Below are 23,467 nucleotides of genomic sequence, written 5' to 3'. Positions count from 1 at the left end.
GTCTTTCAAGGAGTTTTTCTGTTTCATATAAATTATCCAGAGTATGGCATTATGCTGCTCATAACATTTTCTTAATGTTCCTTTAACTATATATATATATATATATATATATATATATATATATATATATATGTATATGATATGCAGTGATGCCCCTTTTCTTATAAAAATATTGGCAGTTTTTGTCTTGTGTTTTCTCTTTTTTGATCAGTCTCTCTAAAGTGTATCAGTTTTGTTGATTTTTTAAAAATAGCCAGCTTTTGTGTTTAGTGACTTTTTCTATTGTCTTTCTGTTTTTAATTTCACTGCTTACTAGTCTTATCTTTATTATTTCTCGCCTTCTTTTTGCTTTGGTTTTAATTAGCTCTTCTTTTTCTATTTTCATAATGAAACCTTCTATTTTTGACTTGAGGCCTTTCTTTTTTTCTAATGTAATCAATTAATGGTATAAACTTCCCTCTAATTATTGCATTAACTGTGCCCTAAAAATTTTGATATGCTGTGTTTTCGTTTTCAATCATTAGGGTATTTTCTAATTTCCCTTGTGATTTTTGTTTGCTTGTTTGTTTGTTTCATCCACAGAAGTACTTAAAATTGTGTTGGTTAATTTCCAAACTGTCAGTGATTTTCCAAGTAAGTTTCTATTAGTGATATTTAGTTTCAGATGTTCAGATGTTCAAAGCTTGATGCTTTTTCTTTATGTGAGAGAAGGGTGTGAGGAAGTAGGCAGGATCTCATCCTGTCCACAGAGGCTGATGATCACCAAATGCACATCTTAGCCTACCAAGGGAGGCTCTCTCAGTTTCCTACTTAACCTCACTTACTTGTCACTGTTAATCTGAGGCATGGCGGGTAGTGGGTGGGCAATTTAAAGCACTGCAGTGGTCTCTTAGCACAAAGCAGCAGCTTCCTTCTTTCTTTTGTTAATGTTTATTTGTTTTGAGAGAAAGAGAGAATGCGAGAAGGGAAGGGGGAGGGGCAGAGAGAGAATCTCAAGCAGGGGCATGCTCTCAGCACAGAGCCTGATGGGGCTCTCAATTCCACGACACTGAGATCATGACCTGAGCCGAAATCAAGAGTCAGACCGAGCCACCCAGGTTCCCCTCAGCTTCTTTCATTACTAGATCTTCTGGTTGTTGTAAGTTTTTGAGTAGGTTACAGAGCTGTGCGAAAGTTAATTTCTTAACTTTTAAGAAATTAAAAGTTTTTTGAGCCAGCTCATCAGTTGCTTTTGCAGAGGGACAGAGCCCTGGATTCTCTACTCCACTATTTTCAGTTCATTTTATATATTTTAATGACCATAATTTTGGTTGTTGAATAAAAGTATATCTGGTGGATTATCATGATTTATTTACAATTTTTCTATTGTTGAATATTTAGCTCATTTATAATTTTTTGCTATTTTAGATAAGGCTACAAGGAGCTTCTCTGTATGTAAAGCTTTTAGCATTTCATTGGATTCTTGCTTTAGGATTCATTTCCAAAGTGCCATTATGAGGTCTGAGACTATAACCATTTTAGCATTCGTAATGTGGGGTGCCTGGGTAGCTCAGTTGGTTGAGCATCCAACTTTGTCTCAGGTCATGATCTCACCGTTCATGAGTTTGAGTCCTGCATTGGGCTCGCTGCTGTCAGCACAAAGCCTGCTTTGGATCCTCTGTCCTCTTCTCTCTCTCTGCCCCTCCCCTGCTCACTCACACACACACATAATCTCTCTCTCTCTCAGAAATAAACATTAAAAAAAACTACAGGGGTGCCTGGGTGGCTCAGTCGGTTAAGCGTCCTGACTTCGGCTCAAGTTATGATCTCACGGTTCGTGGTTTCGAGCCCCCTGTCAGGCTCTGTGCTGACAGCTCAGAGCCTGGAGCCTGCTTCGGACTCTGTGTCTCCCTCTCTCTCTGCCCTTCCCCTGCTCATGCTCTGCCTCTCTCTGTCTAAAAAATAAACAAAAACTTAAAAAAAATTATAATGCTATTACCAGAATGTTGGAAGGATTGTACCAATTTGTACTTCAACCTCATAAGTAATTTTAAACTTTGAATTTTTCTACAGTGGATCTGTTAATGACAAAATTCTTCTGAGAAGTAATATATATTTTAACTTAACAAAGTGTTTCTCAAACTACAATGTGCATAAAAAATAACACCAGATTTTGTTAAAATGTAGTACCCAATGCAGTGCATCTGGGGTGGAGCCCAAGTTCCTGTTTTTCTAGCAAGCTCCCAAGTTGTTCTGATGCTGCTGGTCTGATCCCACTTCGAGTACTAAGGCTTTTGAGGCTTAAGCTGTGATATGAAAGGAAGTGGGAAAGCCTTTACTGGGTTTTAAAAATGAAACAAGTTTGAGAAATGTCACTGAAAAAAAAGTCCCAAAGAAAGTAATCTCTCAAAATTGTCTAAACTAAATCAAAGAAAAGGAAAAGGATGCAAGGTTGTTAATGATATTAATGAAGAGCAAAAACAAAAACAAAATAAAACTAGGGATAGTACCTGTGGTTTTGACTAAAAATTCAGGTTGTAGAGTCTCTCTCTTACAGAGGTAAGGTGTCCGCAGCCTGATAGTAAAATTAATGTTAAAGTAGATCTTTTTTTTTTTAATTTTTTTTTCAACGTTTATTTATTTTTGGGACAGAGAGAGACAGAGCATGAACGGGGGAGGGGCAGAGAGAGAGGGAGACACAGAATTGGAAACAGGCTCCAGGCTCTGAGCCATCAGCCCAGAGCCCGTCGTGGGGCTCGAGCTCCCGGACCACAAGATCGTGACCTGAGCTGAAGTCGGACGCTTAACCCACTGCGCCACCCAGGCGCCCCTTAGTAGATCTTTTATCTAGATAGATAAGCAACATTTTCAGTTTTGTTGATCAAACGCATAGGTCTCTTTGGTATCGTGGATTTCTCGGTAGCAATTTCACATAGTAACACAAATATGCCTAAGAATGTTCTTCCCACAATAAATAGATGCTCACAAATAACTTTATTTTTCATTAGGCAAATTTTAAAGATTATTGCTATTCTAAACAAATTTAAGGGGTGCCTGGGTGGCTTATTCGGTTTAGTGTCAGACTCTTGATTTTGGCTCAGGTCATTATCTCACGGTTTGTGAGTTCAAGCCCCATGTTGGACTCCGTGCTGATAGTGCAGAGCCTGCTTGGGATTCTCTGTCTCCCTCTCTCTCTGCCTCTCTCTCTCTCTCTCTCTCTCTCTCAAAAATAAATGAATAAACTTAAAAGAGAGAAAGAGATAGTGGTCTTTAGATACTCAGCATTTTATAAGTGGGCCAACCACTATGTTGCAATGGTAAACAGATCCCTCTGTAGAGTAACATTTCTTAGCCCATAACTTATGCTTCTTTTTAATGAATGCAAAATACACACACACACACACACACACACACACACACACACACACACACCATCGAATGAGGCTCTGATATTAATTCCATTCTCCTCCTTGCTAATAGTCTATCTAGAAAGCTCTGGGACAAGCATGGTATAACAGTTGTTATTTGTTTGGTAGTCAAATTGCCTAGCTCCCTGAGGATTAAGTATTAAGATCAAGTATTTTAAACATGTGAAGAAATATAAGTAACTGCATCTGGAAGTAGTTTTCAGGGTCAAGTCAATATTAAGAGTCACACCCTTAATGTGTGTTAATTTGCTGGTATGGTATTGGTGCATTAGAGTTCCATGTAGGATGACTCATCCCTCATGCTTGGGGATAAATGAAGGTAAGAATACTTTTTGCTCTATTTTAAAATTCAGTCAGTGATTCCATGGAAGGTTCTGCTTCTTTCTTGTATAGCAGAAATTTTAATTATTTTAATTATTGTGTAGCTCCTCTTCCAACTCCTAATTTTTGCCTTATAGACCTGGACTGGTACATGCAGGGTTCCTGGGGATTCTTGTGTGGAGGGAGGCAAGGTGCTGAATGGTGAAGAAAAAGGCTGGAGGTCTTCATCAGAGGAGGTTCTGGAAAAAAGTTGTCTGAATGGAGTAGCTCTCTTTAAATAAGCTGGTGGCCTCTATCTGAGTCCTTTCAAGGACTGCTAAATGTATCAGGCTCCCCTCTAACTATATGGCACAGCTACGGATCTCCATCAGAGAAGAAATGATTAGGGGTATGGCTGGCTATGCAACGCCCCAGAAATTAAATATCCAGTGCCTGCTGGATTCCTATATCTTAAAGGGCAAGAGGGGGTGAGGGCAGTTTATTCATTCTAATCCAATATTATAAATTTCACCTTACTTTAAGAATGGGTTTATCAGCATCATGTACAGTTGCGTTTCGACTCTAGCTGTCCATTGGGATCAACTGGGAAACTTTTTAAAAACACCAGTGCTTGGGCTTCTTTCCAGACCAAATGAGTCAGAGTTAAAAGACAGCAGTTTCCTCTTGGCCTTGGTAATTACCCAAATGCAATAAGGAGGATGAGAACAGAAATGTAAATACCATTTTTGATCAACTTAGGAGACACCTGTAATTGTGAACCACAATATACGAGGGGCTGTATGAGAGAAGAATCCTTGCGGCTGTGGAGCTCAGACCTACTCAGCAGAAGATAGTTCTCCAGAGCATGAGACATACCTTGATTTGAAAGGCAAAAAAGTGTTTGGATTAATAGGAGTAGGGTAGGCAAGCTGGCAACAAAAGTTTCCCTGAAACCCTGCTGCCTTCTGTTGTTCCACTTCCTCTGTTTCTAGATCACTCCTTCAAGTATCCTAACACTAAGAGTCCTTCAACCATCCCCTACTGGACAAGCCATTAATACTTTTCTGTTGCCCTCACTGACCTCATATCTTCTCTTCCGTGCTTACCCAATTAAAATTCAATGATCAACCATTATAATCAGTTATTGCACACACCCTCAACTTCCTTGCCCTGTTTTCACTTCCTCTTACTCACCTTGGAAAACTCCAACCCTGCTTTAATTGAACTTTCTTCATTCTGAGCTTTGACCTGAGCAGCTGAACGTGGGTGGAGAAAACCCCACAGCCATGTTTCTGAGTCTCATTTTAAATTCTTGAAATCTAGCAGGCTCTTAACACCGCCAGATTGTCCAGCTACATTTTCTTGGTCCTTTCAACCTTCTGCTTTTGTAGATGACTTCACCTTTCACCTTTATCTTCAAACCCCAACATCTGCACCCACTCTCACCCAGATTCACTGTCAGTTGATGACCTCATTTCCTATGCATAGAGAAAAAGTAAAATCACAGAAGACTCCTCTGTCAGTATGGTAGCCATGTAACCTGACTCTTTTACTCTTCGGCAGCCATGGACGTTCTCCGCTCAAGGGAACCTACCGTGAAGCGTGTAGTTGGCTGATGGCTTCCAGTTGACATACTTATGGTTTTACTGCAGAGTTTACATAGAGAGGCCTCCCTTTCCCCCTACTTCTACCTCCCTTCTAGAGTCTCTCTCAGCAGTGACTGAGCATGGCGAGAGTACGAGAGCCGTGTCCTTTTTGCCCCACATGTGATTCCTCTGACAGGCAGTCAGCTCGAAGACTTCCTCTTGACCCAGCCAAGACTTTCTGAGTAGCCCTGCAGTCTGAGTCTCTTCTTACCCGATCCTCTTTTTCTTCCTTTATTTTTTTTAAGCTTTATGGAGATATAATTCACATACCATACACTTCACCTATTTACAGTTACAGTTCAATAGTTTTTATTATAGTCACAGAATTGTGCAACCAACATCTCAATTAATTTTAGCATGTTTCCATTATCCAAAGGAAACTCATGCTTGTTAGCTCAGACTGTCCAAACATGTTTAGCATGTTTCCATTATCCAAAGGAAACTCATGCTTGTTAGCTCTGACTGTCCAAACTGCGAATCCCCTACAGTCTTGGACAACCACTAATTTACTTTCTGTTCTCTATAGATTTTTTTCTCCTCCTGGATAATTCATCTAAACACAGTCACGTAATATATGGTCTTTTGTGACTGGCTTCTCTCACTTAGCACATTTTCAAGGCTCATCCATGTTGTAGCATTTATCATTACCTCCTTTTTATTGCTGAACAATGTTCTGTTATATGGACATACCACATTTTATTTATCCATCCATCAGTAAATAGATACTTGGGTTGTTTCTCCTTGTTGCCTATTATGAATAATATTGCTGTGAACATTTGTGTATAAGTTTTTGTGAGGACATTTGTTTCCATTTCTCTTGGGTATATTCCTAGTAGGGTCCATGGGCAACTCTGTTTTTAAACTTTCACATAACTACCCAATCCTCTTTTATTTCTTCTTTTCTTTCACAGATCTCAGACTTGCATCATGGTCTGAAGGCTCTTCCCACCTACCTTCCCACCTTTCTCTTTTATCCTTCACAAGGGTTCCTCCCGATAAATCTCTTGCACATCTAATTTCATCCTGGCATCTGCTTCTCAAAGGACCCAAATGTAATGTATTTGGGATGAATGCTCTGTGCTCCCATGGAAGGTCAAACTTTTCATTTGTGATCTAGATCTGTTTCCCCTTCCTATTCAAGGACATGGCTCCAACAATTCCCCTTCTCCTTCCCTCATTATGAATTATTACCTTTGTACTGAACCATTTCACTGGATTACATACATGCTCTTATTTCTCAGAATTGCTTAATTAATTAATTAATCATTCTTCTCTTGGCTCTGCTTCCCCTTCCAGTACTTGCCACATTTCTTTCTTCTTCTTTAATAAAAACTTCCCCTAATACTTGTCTATATTTACCATCCTCTGCCCGTTCTCTCTTGAAGCTATTAGATCAAGATTTTGCCTCACTAATCTGCAATTGCTTTTGTTAAGGTCATCATCAATGACCTCCAGTTGTTAAATACAATAGATAGTTCTCCATCCTTAGTTGATGTAACAACATTTGATGCAATTGTGAATAGCTTCTCTTTATAATACTTTATTTGCTTCAAGGTCACTGTACTATATTGATTTTTCCCCTATTTTACTGGTCCCTCCTTATCAATCTCATTTGCTGGCTCCTTCTAATATCTGCAAACTGTGAACCCTGGAGTATCCTAGATCTATGTCATTGGACCTCTTCTCTTTTTCTATCTAAATCCACATTCACTCTCTTGGTGGTATCACCTAATCCCATGGCTTTAAATATAATTTCTGATGTGCCTGGGTGGCTCAGTCAGTTAAGCTTCTGACTGGATTTTGGTTCAGGTCATGATCTCATGGTTCATGGGTTCAAGCCCTTTGCTGTCAGTGAAGAGCCTGCTTGGGATTCTTTCTCTCCCTCTCTCTGACCCTCCCCTGCTCTCATTCTCTCTCAAAATAAATAAATATGTAAAAATACATATAATATCTATACTTATGAGTGCCAAATTCATATCTTCAGTTCAGATATTCTCTCCTAAACTTCAGTCTAGTATATTTAGCTGCTTATGTGACTTCTCCTCTTGAACACCTAATGAACTTCTTATACTTGACATATCCCAAATTGAGCTTGTATACCTGCTTCTTACCCAGTTTTCTTCAACTCAGTTAAGGGTGGTCTTACAGTAGCTCAGGCCAAAATCTTGGAGTCATCTTTGGCTGCTTTCTTTGTTTCTTTTTAGAAAAGATTTTTAATGTTTACTATTCTTGAGAGAGAGAGAGAGAGAGAGAGAGAGAGAGAGAGAGAGAGACGGAGCATGAGCAGGAGTCAGGCAGAGAGGGAGACACAGAATCCGAAGCAGGCTCCAGGTTCTGAGCTGTCAGCACAGAGCCTGTTGCTGGGCTCAAATCCATGAACCACGATATCATGGCCTGAGCCGAATTCGGACACTTAACCAACTGAGCCACCCAGGTGCCCTGGTACTCATTTTCTTCAGGCCAAACTTCTGTGCTTCAGATTCCTGCCTGAAGGTACATTACTTCCATAGTCAGACCTTTGCCCAAGGAGTTAAAGTGGTAATTTGTTTTCGATAGATTAGAGGTATTATTGGTACAGGGGTCACTAACCCTCATCTTGTCCTACTAGGGTTCTTATTCATTAATTCACTCATACATTAATATTTCTCAGCACTTGCTGTGTGTCAAACCTTGATTGGTACGGGATATGCAATGGGGAATGAGACAGATATTTCTGCCTTCATAGCTACAAGGGTGTCTTTGTGTTCTTATGCAATGCATTCTTCCTACACCTATCCTTCCTACACCTACACCTACCTAAGAAACAGGTGCATTGCCTAGGCTACATCATCTTTGCAAACACTGTACTGTATAGAACATGGTATTTAGACTTGATGACTGTATCTAGTCAGTGATCCCTATGATCAGTAAGGTTCTTCTACACCAACACTTTGTGGTTTTAGAATTTGTTTGATTTGTATTAAATGTACTCAATACTATCTGACTTCGATTCATTGCATTGTAACAACATAACCTTAATAAAATTAGGGACCCCCAAATAGTCTAGGCATTATACAGTAACTGCATTCAAATATCATGAGTTTAATACCCACGAATAATTGAAGAGAAAATTTGAGTTGTTTTTTTAAAGTTTTGGTTTAAATTCCGGTTAGTTAACATAGAGTGTAATATTAGTTTCAGGTGTACAATATAGTGATTTAACACTTCCATACAACACTTGGTGCTCATCCCAAGTGCCCTCCTTAATCCCATCGTGTATTTAACCCATCCCCTCCCCCCACCTCCCCTCTGGTAACCATCAGTTTGTTCTTTATAGTTAAGAGTCAGCTTCTTGGTATGCCTTTCTCTTTGCTCATTGCCTTGTTTCTTATATTCCACATATGAGTGAAATCAGATGAGATTTGTCTTTCTCTGACTGACTTATTTCACTTAGCATAATACATCCTAGTTCCATCCATGTCATTGCAAATGGAAGATTTCACTTTTTTATGGCTGAGTAATGTATACCATATCTATCTCAGATATTCTCTATCCATTCATCAATCGATGGACACTTAGGCTGTTTCCATAATTTGGCTATTGTAGATAATGCTGCTATAAAAATCAGAGTGCATATATCCCTTCGAGTTAGTGTTTTTGTATTCTTTGAGTTAATACCTAGTAGTGCAATTTCTGGATTATAGGATACTTCTATTTTTTGCTTTTTTGAGGAATCTTCATACTGTTTTCCACAGTGGCTGCACCAGTTTGCATTCCCACCAACAATGCCAGAGGGTTCCCCTTTTTCCACATTCTTACCAGCACCTGATGTTTCTTGTGTTGTTGATTTTAGCCATTCTGACAGGTTTGAGGTGACATCCCCTTGTAGTGTGATTTACATTTCCATGCTGATGAGTAATGCTGAGCACCTTTTCATGTGTCTGCTGTCCATCTGTATGTCTTTGGGAAAATGTCTATTCTTGTCTTCTGCCCATTTTTTAATTGGATTTTTCATTGTCTGGGTATTGAGTTATAAATTCTTTATACATTTCAAATATTAACCCTTCATGAGCTGTGTCATTTGCAAATATACTCTCCCATTCCACAGGTTACCTTTCAGTTTTATTGTTTCCTTCACTGTGCAGAAGCTTTTTATCTTGACGAAGTCCCAATAGTTCATTTTGCTTTTTTTCTCCTTGCCTCAGGAGATATATCTAGAAGGAAGTTGCTACAGCCGATGCCAAAGAGGTTACTGCCTGTGTTTGCCTCTAGGATTGTTATGGTTTCACGTCTCATATTTAGGTCTTTCATTCATTTTAAATTAATTTTTGTGTTTGGTGTAAGAAAGTGGTCCAGTTTCATTCTTTTGCATGTAGCTGTCCAGTTTTCCCAACACCGTTTGTTGAAGAAACTGTCTTCTTCCCATTGGATATTCTTTCCTGCTTTATTGAGGACTAACGGACCATATAGTTGTGGGTTCATTCCTGGATTTTCTATTCTGTTCTCTTGATCACGATACCTATTTTTGTGCCAGTGCCATACTGTCTTAATCACTACAGCTTTGTAATATAACTTGTAGTCCAAAATTACGATGCCTCTAGTGTTGCCTTTCTTTTTCAATGTTGTTTTGCCTATTTGAGGTGTTTTGTGGTTCCATACAAATTTTAGGATTCTTTGTTCTAGCTCTGTGAAAAATTCTGGTGGTATTTTGATAAGGAATGCATCGAATGTGTAGTTTTGGGTAGTATAGACATTTTAACAATATTTGTTCTTCCCATCCATGAATGTGGAATGTTTTTTCCATTTCTTTTTGTCATCTTCCATTTCTTTCACCAGTGTTTTATAGTTTTCAGAGTACAGGTCCTTCTCTTCTTGGGTTTGGTTTATTCCTAGGTATTCTGTTGTTTTTGGTGCAATTGTAGCTGGGATTGTTTTCTTAATTTCTCTTTCTACCACTTCATTATTGGCATACAGAAATGCAACAGGTTTCTGTAAATTGATTTTGTATCCTGTGACTTTACTGAGTCCATGTATCAGTTCTAGGAGTTTTTTGGTGGAGTCTTTTGGGTTTTCTAAATGTAGTATCATGTCATCTGCAAACAGTGAAAGTTTTACTTCTCTTGATGATTTGGATGCCTTTTTATTTCTTTTTGTTGTCTGATTGCTGAGGCTAAGACTTCTAGTGCTATGTTAAATAACAGTGGTAAGAGTGGACATCCCTATCTTGTTCCTGACCGTAGGGTAAAAGCTCTCAGGTTTTCCCCATTTAGGATGATATTAGCTGTGGGTTTTTCATTTATGTCCTTTATTATTTTGAGGTATGTTTTCTCTAGACCTACTTTGTTGAGAGTTTTTGTCATGAATGGATGTTTTCCTTTGTCAGATGCTTTTTCTGTGTCTATTGAAAGGATCATATGGTTCTTATCTTTCTTTTATTAATGTGATGTGTCATGTTGATTGATTTGCAAATATTGAACCAACCTTGCAGCCCAGGAATAAATCCCATTTGATCATGGTGAATGCTTCTTTTAATGTCCTGTTGGATTCAGTTTGCTAATGTTTTATTGAGAATTTTCACATCCATGCTCATTAGGGATATTGGCCTGCAGTTCTCTTTTTCAGTAGAGTCCTTATCTGGTTTTTGTATCAGGGTAATGTCAGCCTCATAGAATAAATTTGGAAGTTTTTCTTCCTTTTCTGTTTTTGGGAATAATTTGAGAGTAAGTATTAACTCTTTAAATCGTCAGTGGAATTCCCCTGGGAAGCTCTCTGGCCCTGGACTTTTGGTTGTTGGGAGTTTTTGATTACTGATTCAATTTTTTTTGTTGCTTATGAATCTGTTCAAGTTTCTATGTCTTCCTGTTTCAGTTTTGGTAATATATATGTTTCTAGGAATTTACCCATTTCTTCCAGTTTGTACAATATGTTGGCATATGGTTTTTCATAATACTCTCTTATAACTGTTTGTATTTCTGTGGTGTTGGTTGTTATTTCTCCTCTCTCATTTGCGATTTTATTTATTTAGATCCTTTCTCTTTTCTTTCTTGATAAGTCTGGCTAGAGATTTACAAACTTTATTAATTTTTTCAAAGAACCAGGTTCTGTTTTCATTGATCTGTTCTACTGTTTTTGAAGTTTCTGTATCATTTATTTCAGTTCGAGTCTTTATTATTTTCTTCCTTTTGCTGGCTGTAGTCTTCATTTGTTGTTCTTTTTCTAGCTCCTTTAGGTGTAAGGTTAGGTTGCTTGAGATTTTTCTTATTTCTTGAGGTAGGCCTGTGTTGCTATACTTCCCCTCTTAGGACTGCTTTTGCTATATCCCAAAGATTTTGGAACATTGTGTTTTCATTTTCATTTGTTTCCATGTAATTATTTTTATTTCTTCTTTGATTTCTTGGTTGACCCATTCATTGTTTAGTAGCATGCTATTTAACCCCCATGTACTTGTGGTCTTTCCAAATTTTTCTTGTGGTTGACTCCTAGTTTCATAGCGCTGTGGTCCCAAAAGGCGCATGGTATGATTTCAATCTTTTTGTGTTTTTTGAAGCCTATTTTGTGACTAATATGTGATTTATTCTGGAGAATGTTCCATGTGCACTTTGAAAGAATGTATATTCTACTGTTTTAGGATGGAATGTTCTGCATATATCTGTTAAGTCCATCTGGCCCAGTGTGTCATTAAAAGCCATTGTTCCTTTGTTTATTTTCTGTTTAGATGATCTTTCAATTGATATAAGTGTTGTGTTAAATTCCCCTACTATTATTGTATTACTAATGATTAGTTCCTTTACATTAGTTATTGTTTTATACATCTGGGTGCTTTCATGTTGGGTTCATAAATATTTATAATTGTTAGATCATCTTGTTGGACTGTCCCTTTTATGATTATATAATGTCCTTCTTTGTTGCTTTTTATAATCTTTGTTTTAAAGTCCTTTTTGTCTGATGTAAGTATTGTTACTCTGGATTTCTTTTGATAACCATTTGCATGATACATGTTTTCTTTTTTTAAAGTTTTTGTTTAAATTCCAGGTAAGTGTTTCTCCATCTCCTCATTTTCAATCTACAGGTGTCTTTATGTCTAAAATGAGTCTCTTGTAGGAAGCATACAGACGGATCTTGTTTTTTTTATACGTTCTGACACCTTACATCTTTTTTTTTTTTTAACCATGTTTATTTATTTATTTTTAGTTTACATCCAAGTTAGTTACCATATGGTGCAACAATGATTTCAGGAGTAGATTCCTTAATGCCCCTTACCCATTTAGCCCACACCCACTCCCACAACCCCTCCAGTAACCCTCTGTTTGTTCTCTATATTTAAGAGTCTCTTATGTTTTGTCCTCCTCCCTGTTTTTATATTATTTTTGCTTCCCTTCCCTTTTATTCATCTGTTTTGATCTTAAAGTCCTCATATGAGTAAAGTCATATGATATTTGTCTTTCTCTGACTGACTAATTTTGCTTAGCATAATACCCTCTAGTTCCATCCATGTAGTTGCAAATGGCAAGATTTCATTCTTTTTGATTGCCGAGTAATACTCCATTGTATATGTATACCACATCTTCTTTATCCATTCATCCATCGATGGACATTTGAGCTCTTTCCATACTTTGGCTATTGTTGATAGTGCTGCTATAAACATGGGGGTGCATGTGTCCCTTCAAAACAGCATACCTGCATCCCTTGGATAAATACCTAGTAGTGCAATTGCTGGGTCATAGGGTAGTTCTATTTTTAATTTTTTGAGGAATCTCCATACTGTTTTCCAGAGTGACTGCACCAGTTTGCATTCCTACCAGCAGTGCAAAAAAGATTCTCTTTCTCTGCATCCTCACCAATGTCTGTTGCCTGAGTTGTTAATGTTAGCCATTCTGACAGGGGTGATGGGGTATCTCATCGTAGTTTTGATTTGTATTTCCCTGATGATGAGTGACGTTGAGCATTTTTTCATGTGTCATTTGGCCATCTAAATGTCTTCTTTGGAGAAGTGTCTATTCATGTCTTTTGCCCATTTCTTCACTGGATTATTTGTTTTCTGGGTGTTGAGTTTGATAAGTTGTTTATCAATTTTGGATACTAACCCTTTATCTGATATGTCATTTGCAAATATCTCCTCCCATTCCGTTGTTTGCCTTTTAGTTTTGCTGCTTGTGTCCTTCACTGTGCAGAAATTTTTATTTTTATGAAGTCCCAATTGTTCATTTTTGCTTTTGTTTCCCTTGCCTCTGGAGATGTGTTGAGTAAGAAGTTGCTGCGGCCAAGATCAAAGAAGTTTTTGCTTGCTTTCTCCTTGAGGATTTTGATGGCTTCCTGTAAATTTTGGTCTTTCATCCATTTTGAGTTTATTTTTGTGTGTGGTGTAAGAAAGTGGTCCAGGTTCTTTCTTCTGCATGCCGCTGTCCAGTTTTCCCTGCACCACTTGCTGAAGAGACAGACTGCCTTTCCTCATTGGATATTCTTTCCTGCTTTGTCAAAGATTAGTTGACCATACGTCTGTGGGTCCATTTCTGGGTTCTCTATTCTGTTCCATTGATCTGAGTGTCTGTTTTTGTGTCAGTACCATACTGTCTTGGTGATTACAGCTTTGTAATACAGCTTGAAGTCCTGGATGGTGATGCTTCCTGCTTTGGTTTTCTTTTTCAAGATTGCTTTGGCTATTCGGGGTCTTTTCTGGTTCCATACAAATTTTAGGATTGTTTGTTTTAGTTTGAGGAATGCTCATGTTATTTTGATAGGGATGGCATTGAATATGTAGATTGCTTTGGGTAGTGTTAACATTTAACAATATTTGTTCTTCCTATCTAAAAGCATGGAATATTTTTCCATTTTTTTGTGTCTTCTTCAATTTCTTTCATAAGCTTTCTATAGTTTTCAGTGTATATATTTTTCAACTCTTTCGTTAGATTTATTCCTAGTTTTTTATGGTTTTTGGTGCAATTTTAAATGGGATCGATTCCTTGATTTCTCTTTTTGTTGCTTCATTTTGGTGTATAGGCATGCAACCGATTTCTGTGCATTGATTTTATATCCTGCGACTTTGCTGAATTCATGGATCAGTTCTAGCAGTTTTTTGGTGGAATCTTTTGGGTTTTGCATATAGAGTATCATGTCATCACAAAGAGTGAAAGTTTCACCTCCTCCTGGCCAGTTTGGATGCCTGTTATTTCTTTGTGTTGTCTGATGGCTAAGCTAAGACTTCCAATACTAGGTTGAATGACAGTGGTGAGAGTGGACATCCCTGTCTTGTTCCTGACTTCAGCGGGGAAAGCTTTCAATTTTTCCCCATTGAGGATGTTAGCACTGGGTCTTTCATATATGGCTTTTATGATCGCAAGGTATGATCCTTCTATCCCTACTTTCTTGAGGGCTTTTATCAAGAAAGGATGCTGTATTTTGTCAAATGCTTTCTCTGCATCTATTGAGAGGATCAGGTGGTTCTTGTCCTTTCTTTTATTGATGTGATGAATCACAATGATTGTTTTGCAGATATTGAACCAGCCCCGCATCCCAGGTATAAACCCCACTTGGTTGTGGTGAATAATTTTTTTAATGTATTGTTGGATCTGGTTGGCTAATATCTTGTTGAGGATTTTTGCATCCATGTTCATCAGGGAAGTTGGTCTATACTTCTCCCCTAAATCTTTTGATTGGAGCGTTTAGTCCATTTACAAATTAATCATTGATAGATACATATTTATTGTCATTTTATTACTTGTTTTGTCATTTTTTTTGAAGATTTTCTCTGATATTTTCTTGTCTTTACCACTTTGGTCTCTCCTTTGCACTCAGAGTCCCCTTTTTAGTACAGGTGCTGCCGAAGCAAGCACTCAGAGTCCCCTTTAATATTTCTTGCAGGGCTTGTTTAGTTGTCATGAACACACTCAATTTTTGCTTGTCTGGGAAACTATCTCTCCTTTTATTCTGTATGATAGCCTTGCTGGATAGAGTATTCTTGGCTGTAGATTTTTCCCATTCAGCACTTTGATTATATCATACCACTCCCTTCTGGCTTGCCAAGTTTCTACTGAGAAATCTCCAGCTTGCCTTATGGATTTTTCCCTTATAAGTTAAAGATGTCTTTTGTCATATTGCTTTTAGGATTTTTCTTTATTTCTATATTTTTCAGAATTAACTATAATATGTCTTGGTTTTGGCCTGTTTTTGTTGATTTTAATGGGAGTTCTCTGTGCTTCCCTGGATATGGATGTCTGTTTCCTTCCCCAGATTAGGTAAATTTTCAGATATTATTTCCTGAAATAAATTGTCTGCCCCCTTTTCTCTCTCCTCTTCTTCTGAGACTCCTATAATATGAATGTTAATTACATTTGATTGAGTCACTGAGTTCTTTGGATCTATTCTTATGTTGCAAAATTCTTGTTTCTCTCTTTTGCTCAGCTTTATTATTTTCCATTATTTTGTCTTCTAAGTAACTAATTCTTTCCTCTACTGTCCGTTGAATCAAGCCTGTTTCCAGTCTCGTTTATTGCGTTCTTTGTCTCTGATTGATTCTTTTTTTTAGCTCCTTTATCTTTGTGGTAAGGGTCTCACTGATGTCTTCTATTCTTTTCTCAAGCCCAGTGAGTATCCTTATGATTGTTGCTTTAAACACTCCTTCAGGCATGTTACCTATATCTATTTTAATTAGATCTCTGGCTTTATCTTGTTCTTTCATTTGGGATAATTCCTCCATCTCTGCATTTTGTCTAAGTATCTGCCTTCTACTTTGTGTTAGAAAAGCCAGTTATATCTCCCACTCCTGAAAGTAATGGTCTTATGAAGAATAGGTCAAGTAGTGCCCAGGTGCTTCAGGGAGTTTCTCTGGTGTGTGCTGCATGTTTTGGCTGCTCTATCTTTCAGGCCAGTCATCTGCAGAGGCTCTCCTTGACTGCTGTGGGCAGTGTTTGGTCCCTGGCCTGAATGTGGTGAGGTTAAATAGGTGTTCTCTTGTCTGCTTGTGAAATGAGACCTGATACCACCTCCACCAGAACTGAAGCCCTGAAGAGCTCTCTGGTCAGAAGATGTGGTGTGGGCAGGGGTTTGTGCTGGTCTTCTAGGGGAGGGGCCCACTGTGCTGGGACTGAGGCAGTGTTGACTGAGAGTGAATAATCTACCCACTGTGTGCCCCAGGCATTTTTCAGATGCTGTTTCCACATTGTCTGCTCCTGGGTTCTTTGTCTGCCTTCTCTCCAGGAACAGGGAAGTGCCCTCCAGGCTCTATCCCAGCCAAGTTCAGTGACCTTTAAAAGTCAGCCTTTATTTGTAACAATGTGGATGAAGCTAGAATATATTATGCTAAGTGAAATAAGTCAATCGGAGAAAGACAAATACCATATGATTTCACTCATATGTAGAGTTTTAGAGACAAAACAGATGAACATATAGGAAGGGAGAGGAAGAAAAGAGAAGAGAGGGAAACAAACCACAAGAGACTCTTAATTATAGAGAAAAACTGAGGGTTAATGGAGGCAGGTGGGTAGCAGATGGGCTAGATGGACGATGGGTACTAAGGAGGGCACTTGCTGTGATGAGCACTGGTGTTGTATGTAAGTGTTGAATCACTGAATTCTACTCCTGGAACCAAGATTACACTGAATGTTGGCTAACTAAAATTTAAATTAAAAAAAAAACAAACACAAAAAAACCCTCCAGGCTGTAAGCCTGGTTACAAGAACGCACAAAATTCAGCCCCTCTCGTTTTCCAAGCCAATGGCTTTGGGGAAGTGTTCTCCTTGTCTGTTTCTGTGTGTACTTCTCTCTCTTTCTCTCACCCTTCTCCACAACCATGGCTCCCTCCTATCCGCAGCAATAGTGATCCAATTCTCTCCTGAAGCAGTTCTCCATACTTCTTACCTTCTTCAATGTGGCCTCTTCTCTCTCTTTAGTTGTGGAGTTTTGTTCCATCAGCCTCCAGGTCAATTCTGGGGTGTTTAGGATGATTGATAGTTATCTAGCTGTGTTTGTGGGACAAGACATGCAAGGAGCCTTCTATTCCATTGCCATCTTGAAAATCGAGTTGTTTTCTTAAGGGCATGAAAGTGCATCTAATTTATAACACAAAGCAAAATGTTTTAAAATGATCTCTGCCATCCATCTTTTATTTCCCTACACGTACTGCCACAACATGAAATAAAAATTCTTTTTGTTCATCCTTCAAGGCATTTGAGCCTCACTTGTCTTTCATCTTTCCCCCTTCCCTCTCTTCTCTGCACATCTGTTTATTTTGAAAGTCACTCTGAGCTCTTAGGCTATTTCTTTTGTTTTCACTTCACCCATATCATGGATTTCCTACAACAGTGGTTCTTAAACTTTTACATACATCAGAGTCATCTGGAAGTCTTGTTAAAACACAAGTGACTGGGCCTCATCTCCATAATTTTAATTTTTTTTTTTCAACGTTTATTTATTTTTGGGACAGAGAGAGACAGAGCATGAACGGGGGAGGGGCAGAGAGAGAGGGAGACACAGAATCGGAAACAGGCTCCAGGCCCTGAGCCATCAGCCCAGAGCCCGACGCGGGGCTCGAACTCACAGACCGCGAGATCGTGACCTGGCTGAAGTCGGACGCTTAACTGACTGCGCCACCCAGGCGCCCCTCATCTCCATAATTTTATACAGGAGTTTTGAGTTTGGGCTTAAGTATTTCCATTTCTGACAAGTCAGGCAGTGCTGATACTGCTGGTCCAGGGACCACATTTGGAGAATCACTGCTCTACAACCTACGAGCATCTGGAGCTGTTCCAGCAAACAAGAGTCTTCCCTGGGTAGGAGCCTTTGTTATACACTATATGTAAATAATATTACCTGATTCCTTAAGAATTTAATGAATCAGTTTCCATCATCATATTTATATTCTTTAAATAGGGTTGTGTACAGCTTCTGCCTTAAGAAGAGAAGAATAAAGAAATAGTATTTATTGCTAGATTGCCTATTCAGGAGACCGTAGAGTGTGGTTGGCTCTGAGGCCAGACCCTCTAGGGTTCAGTCCTGACTTTGCAGGATTTAAGGAAGTCCCTAGGAAGGTTACTATTTGTGCCTCGGTTTCTTACTTTTGAAACGAAGATAACGAAATGAACCACTTCACGGAGTTGTTGTGAGGCTCAAGTGATTTAATACATAAAAAGCCCTTGACGGATGACTGGTGTGTTGCAAGCAGTCTGATGTCACCTATTATTATTATCAGGATTTTGTTGAGTGTTTTTTATTTGTTATCTCATTATAACTTAAAATCAGTCCTCAAAGGTAAGCACCCCTATTATTCTCATAGGGAAGATTAGGAAACAGAAGTTCAGAAAGGTTGAATAACTGATCAAGGTCCCCCAGGACTTTTACCAGAGTAAAAATCTCTGGTCTTTGTATGTCATCAGTATTTTCCCAAAGGAATCATTTTTCCCATAAGAAAAATGGTATAAGGCTGCTCATTTCAGAAGTATATTTGAATGTGATTGAATAATTACTTGCTTGGTTAGATGGTTGGTGAATTTTATGATCTAGCATTATTATGTCTACTTTAAGTATATTAAAGACAAAGGAAGACAAGGAGAGGTAGAACAGTGGCTGTATAACATACATACTCTGCGAGGTACCTGTCACATAAGAGGTGTTTAGTAAATATTTGTTGAACTATTGGAATTAATGTGATTTGGAATTAAAATCACCTAAAACTAAAGATTCATAATATCCAGAGTCATTGAGATTATAGAGAAATGGGCATGATATGCTACTCTGAGATTTTTGAAAGTCAATTTGGCAATAGCCCCCCCAAATTTAAATATGTATTTCCTTTGGCCCAGACAGTCTCGTGTCTATCCTAGGGAATACCTTTGTGCCCATGAAATGTATATATAATGATGTGCAAATTTAGCACTGCTTTCAATTGTGAAAATTACAAACCTAAATGTTGATAAATGCTGGAATTATTGAATACATTATAAGTCACCTATTTCATTGGACCCTGTATAAGAGTTAAAAGGCGTGAAGGAAAGCAATACATATTGAATGAAAGATCTCCAATATGTGATAAGTGAAAAAATGGTAACAGAAAAATGGGTAGAATTATCCATTTTATTTATGGGGCTCAAAACTACATTTGTAGGAGGTATGTAGTAGAAAAAAGTCTGAAAAGTTACACACCAGACAGTCATCAATGGTTACCTCTGGCAAGTGAAGAGGGCTAGGGGAAGAGGACCAAGTGGAACTTCTACTTTGTACACTATATAGTGTGTATTATTTGGATTATCCACAAGTAGTATGTATGAACATTTACTTATGAGATCAAAACAGAAAAAAGAAGCTTGTTCAACAAATGTATTTAGCTCTTTGATATGGATAATAGATAATAGAATAATAAGAATAATAGATGCATAATTCTTTATTTTCAAGTTTATTTATTCTGAAAGAGAGAGAGATTTAGGGGGAGAGGCAGACAGAGAGGGAGAGAGAGAATCCCAAGTGGGCTCCATGCTGTCAGTGCAAAGCCTGATGCCAGGGCTCAATCCCACGAACCATGAGATCATGACCTGAGCTGAAATCAAGAGTTGGATGCTCAAATGACTGAGCCACCCAGGCACATACCAAAGCATAGAGTCAGGGCAGCACAAACGCTACAGAATTTTTGAGTGAGGAAGATACCAACTATGCCATTAACTCACGAACATGGTCAAACTCAGTGGGAAACCAATACAGGTGAACAAGGCTCACAAGAACCTGGATTTTGGGGCTAACATTTTCATTGGCAATTTGGACCCAGAGATTTGTGAGAAGCTGCTTTATGATAACTTCTAGCACCTTTGGAGTGATCTTGCAAACCCCTAAGATTATGTGGGATGCTCACACAGGCAACTCGGAAGATTATGCCATTATTAGTTTTGCTTCATTTGATGCTTTGGATGCAGCTGTTGAGGCCATGAAGGGCAGTATCTCTGTAACAACCCTATCACTGTGTTCTATGGCTTCAAAAAGGACTCCAAGTGTAAGCACTGTAGCTCAGTATCCAAACAACTTCTGGCAACCCAGAACCCACTTTCCCAGGCTGACTGCCTTCATCAGCTGTTGGCAGATGCATCCCACTCCCCTCGTCCCCCCCCCCCCCAATTCTGTGGTATCATCACTGGGGCCTGGGCTTCCTCCACCAGGCATGCCCCTTCCTCAGTTCCGTCCCACCCCCATTGCTGCCCCCTGGAGCCCTTCCACCTGGGATACCTCCAACCATACCCTCACCACCTATGCTTCCTGGGGCTGGAGGACAAGGCCCACCATCAGCAAGAACCCCAGAGGCCGGACATCATGGATACAGACACTCCTATCCTCACCCATTTCCACCAGGTGGGATGCCTCATCCAGGGATGTCTCAGATGCAACTGGCCCATCATACTCTCATGGCTTAGAATAACCCCCATGCTGGGCCCCAGGCTCTGGGAGGCAGCCACCACCCGACTGTCCCCTGGAATGCCTCATCCAGAACCTCCTCCAATGGACATGTCCCTCCAGTGATCTCTGTTTGGATCTCCCATGGATCACCCGGGTCTTTGCCTCCACATGGATACACTGGGCCTCCTCCACTCATGCCCCCTTGTGGATATGCTGGGCTGCCAAGACCCCCGCGCATGGCTACCAGTGGGGGCCCCTCCCTCCACCCAGACCCACCTCCCGGCCTCCAGTTCCCCTCATGGCCCACTTCCAGGTCATTTTCCTCAGTAATTTCTCATTCTCTTGCCTCCTGTTCTATGGTCCCAATATCTTTCTCAATTCCTTGGACCAATCAGAATTGCTGTAACTTACTAGGGCTAAGGCACTAATTCCTCTCAGGACGTTTTTTAGTGTAATTTTTTTTTCATAAGAGGTTTTATTTTATTTTTTTCTGTGTTGCTCCTAAATGTTTTACAAATGCACAGAGAAAATAAAACTAAACTCCTTGTTTAAAAAAGACAAGTAAGTACTGGGGCATCTGGGTGGCTCTGTTGGTTAAGAGTCTACCTCTTTCTTTTTTTTTTTCTAATGTGCATTATTTTTAAAATTTTTTTTTCAACGTTTATTTATTTTTTTGGGGACAGAGAGAGACAGAGCATGAATGGGGGAGGGGCAGAGAGAGAGGGAGACACAGAATCGGAAACAGGTTCCAGGCTCTGAGCCATCAGCCCAGAGCCTGACGCGGGGCTCGAACTCACGGGCCGCGAGATCGTGACCTGGCTGAAGTCGGACGCTTAACCGACTGCGCCACCCAGGTGCCCCTCTAATGTGCATTATTTTTGAGAGAGAGAGAGAGACAGAGACAGAGCATGAGTGGGGGAGGGGAATAGAGAGGGAGATAAAGAATCTGAAGCAGGCTCCAGGCTATGAGCTATCAGCACAGAGCCTGATGCAGGGCTTGAACTCACCAACTGTGAGATCATGACCTGAGCCAAAGTCAGATGCTTAACTGACTGAGCTACCCAGGTGCCCCAAGTATTTAACTCTTGATTTTGGCTCAGGTCATGATCTCATGAGTTCAAGTCCTGCTTCGAGCTCTGCGCCGACAATGTGGAGCCTGCTTGGGATTCTCTCTCCCTCTCTCTATGCCCCTCCCTGCTCTTGCTGTCTCTGTCTCTGTCTCTGTCTCTCTCTCAAAATAAATAAATAAATAAATAAATAAATAAATAAATAAATAAATAACTTCAAAAAAAATACTTCATAGTCATTCAATTACAATAATCTCAACAGAAGTCCAGAATGACATTGGTGGTTTTTTTTTTTTTTTAATGTTTATTTATTTATTTTTGAGAGGGAGAGAGAGAGAGCAAGCATGCAAGTTGGGGGGAGTGGCAGAGAGAGAGAGGGAGAGATAGAATCCCAAGCAGGCTCCACGCTGTCAGCACAGAGCCCTGATGTGGGGCTCGAACCCACAAACCGTGAGATCATGACCTGAGCCGAAATCGAGAGGGCACTTAACCGACTGAACCACCCAGGCACCCCTAGGTGTATTTTTTTAAGAAAACAAATTTCAAGTCAGCAAATTCAGGCATATACCACTGTGATGGGTGTCAGGTCTAAAAGAGAAATGAGAAGATAAAAATGTGGAGAAAGTAAGACCACCCTAAAGCAGGTGCTCCCTCAGCACCAGCTGCCTCTGCTGGGAGGAAAATGCTGGCTTTCTGTTTGGCCAACTCTCATCATGGAGAGATAGGGAGGTGCAGCCTCCAAACCTCAAAAAGAGAAGGCATCGAGAGAGAGACTGGGCGTGGGGAGGGGTCTGCTTGTTGAGCAAATACACTCAAGGACAAATTGTAAACATTGGAGGTATGTAGTCTTGTAGGGTTAGAAGTTGAGAACTGTTGTATGTAGCATCTTCTGGTCCAGCTGTGTATTTCACAGGTAAAATTGAAATACACAGTGTTTAAAGACAACAGTATGAGGCTTGAATATCACATTAGATTTTCTTTTGATCAGTAATGTAGCTAAAGTGGATTGACCATTGCAATTACTATAGATTTGGCCCAGAAGATTCACAAAACTCAGTTAAAGACAAAGTTGGGTGAAGCAAGGGAGAAAAGAAAACCCAACAGCCCTGAGAGGGAGTGATGATCGGGAGGAGGCAGTGAAGGTGATGAAAATTTCCTTGCAGGAAATAGCCACCATACTCAAGGGCAGCTTATTTCTGGCTAACCTATGGGTTCTATGTAATGTCTCAGATTGTAACTAATACCTTCTATCGTTATTCTTGACTTCATAATTGAAGATAGCCTTGCAAATTTGTGAGTAAATTGGATTTTTAAAGGACATACATCTTCTCTGTCATAACTTGAGAGGTTTTTTTTTTTCCTTTTCTCATCAGCATGCTATATATCTGTGTTCCTTCAGGTTATTTCACTGCAAGTAGTCTGATGGAAGTAAATCTAGCTTAAGTAAAAAGGACAAATTTGTCATAAGGAAATATTTTCAAGATACCAAATACAGGAAGTTTCTTTGGGCCTTATAAGGAAGAGGAAACTGAAACATTATGAGGACTCATTCTTGGTATGTTCTCTTTTTCTCTTTCCTCTCTTACATCTGCATTACTCTTTCCCCACAGCAAACTAACTTTCTGTGCAGCTCCACGTACAGGGAGAAAGATAGTAACACCACAATAGCAGATTTAATGTTAGAGCATGAGTGGCTTCA

At 39.4% G+C, this 23,467-nt stretch overlaps 1 pseudogene; it reads left to right on the top strand.

The window, feature by feature from the left end:
* Positions 1–845: 845 nt before the first annotated feature.
* Positions 846–21,241, top strand: LOC101099087 (annotated as a pseudogene).
* The last annotated feature ends 2,226 nt before the right edge of the window (positions 21,242–23,467 follow it).

This window comes from Felis catus, chromosome D4, assembly GCF_018350175.1.
Source record: "Felis catus isolate Fca126 chromosome D4, F.catus_Fca126_mat1.0, whole genome shotgun sequence".
Taxonomy (NCBI): Eukaryota; Metazoa; Chordata; class Mammalia; order Carnivora; family Felidae; genus Felis; species Felis catus.
The sequence above is the reverse complement of the archived record's forward strand: the minus strand, read 5'-3'. Positions and strand labels throughout refer to the sequence as shown.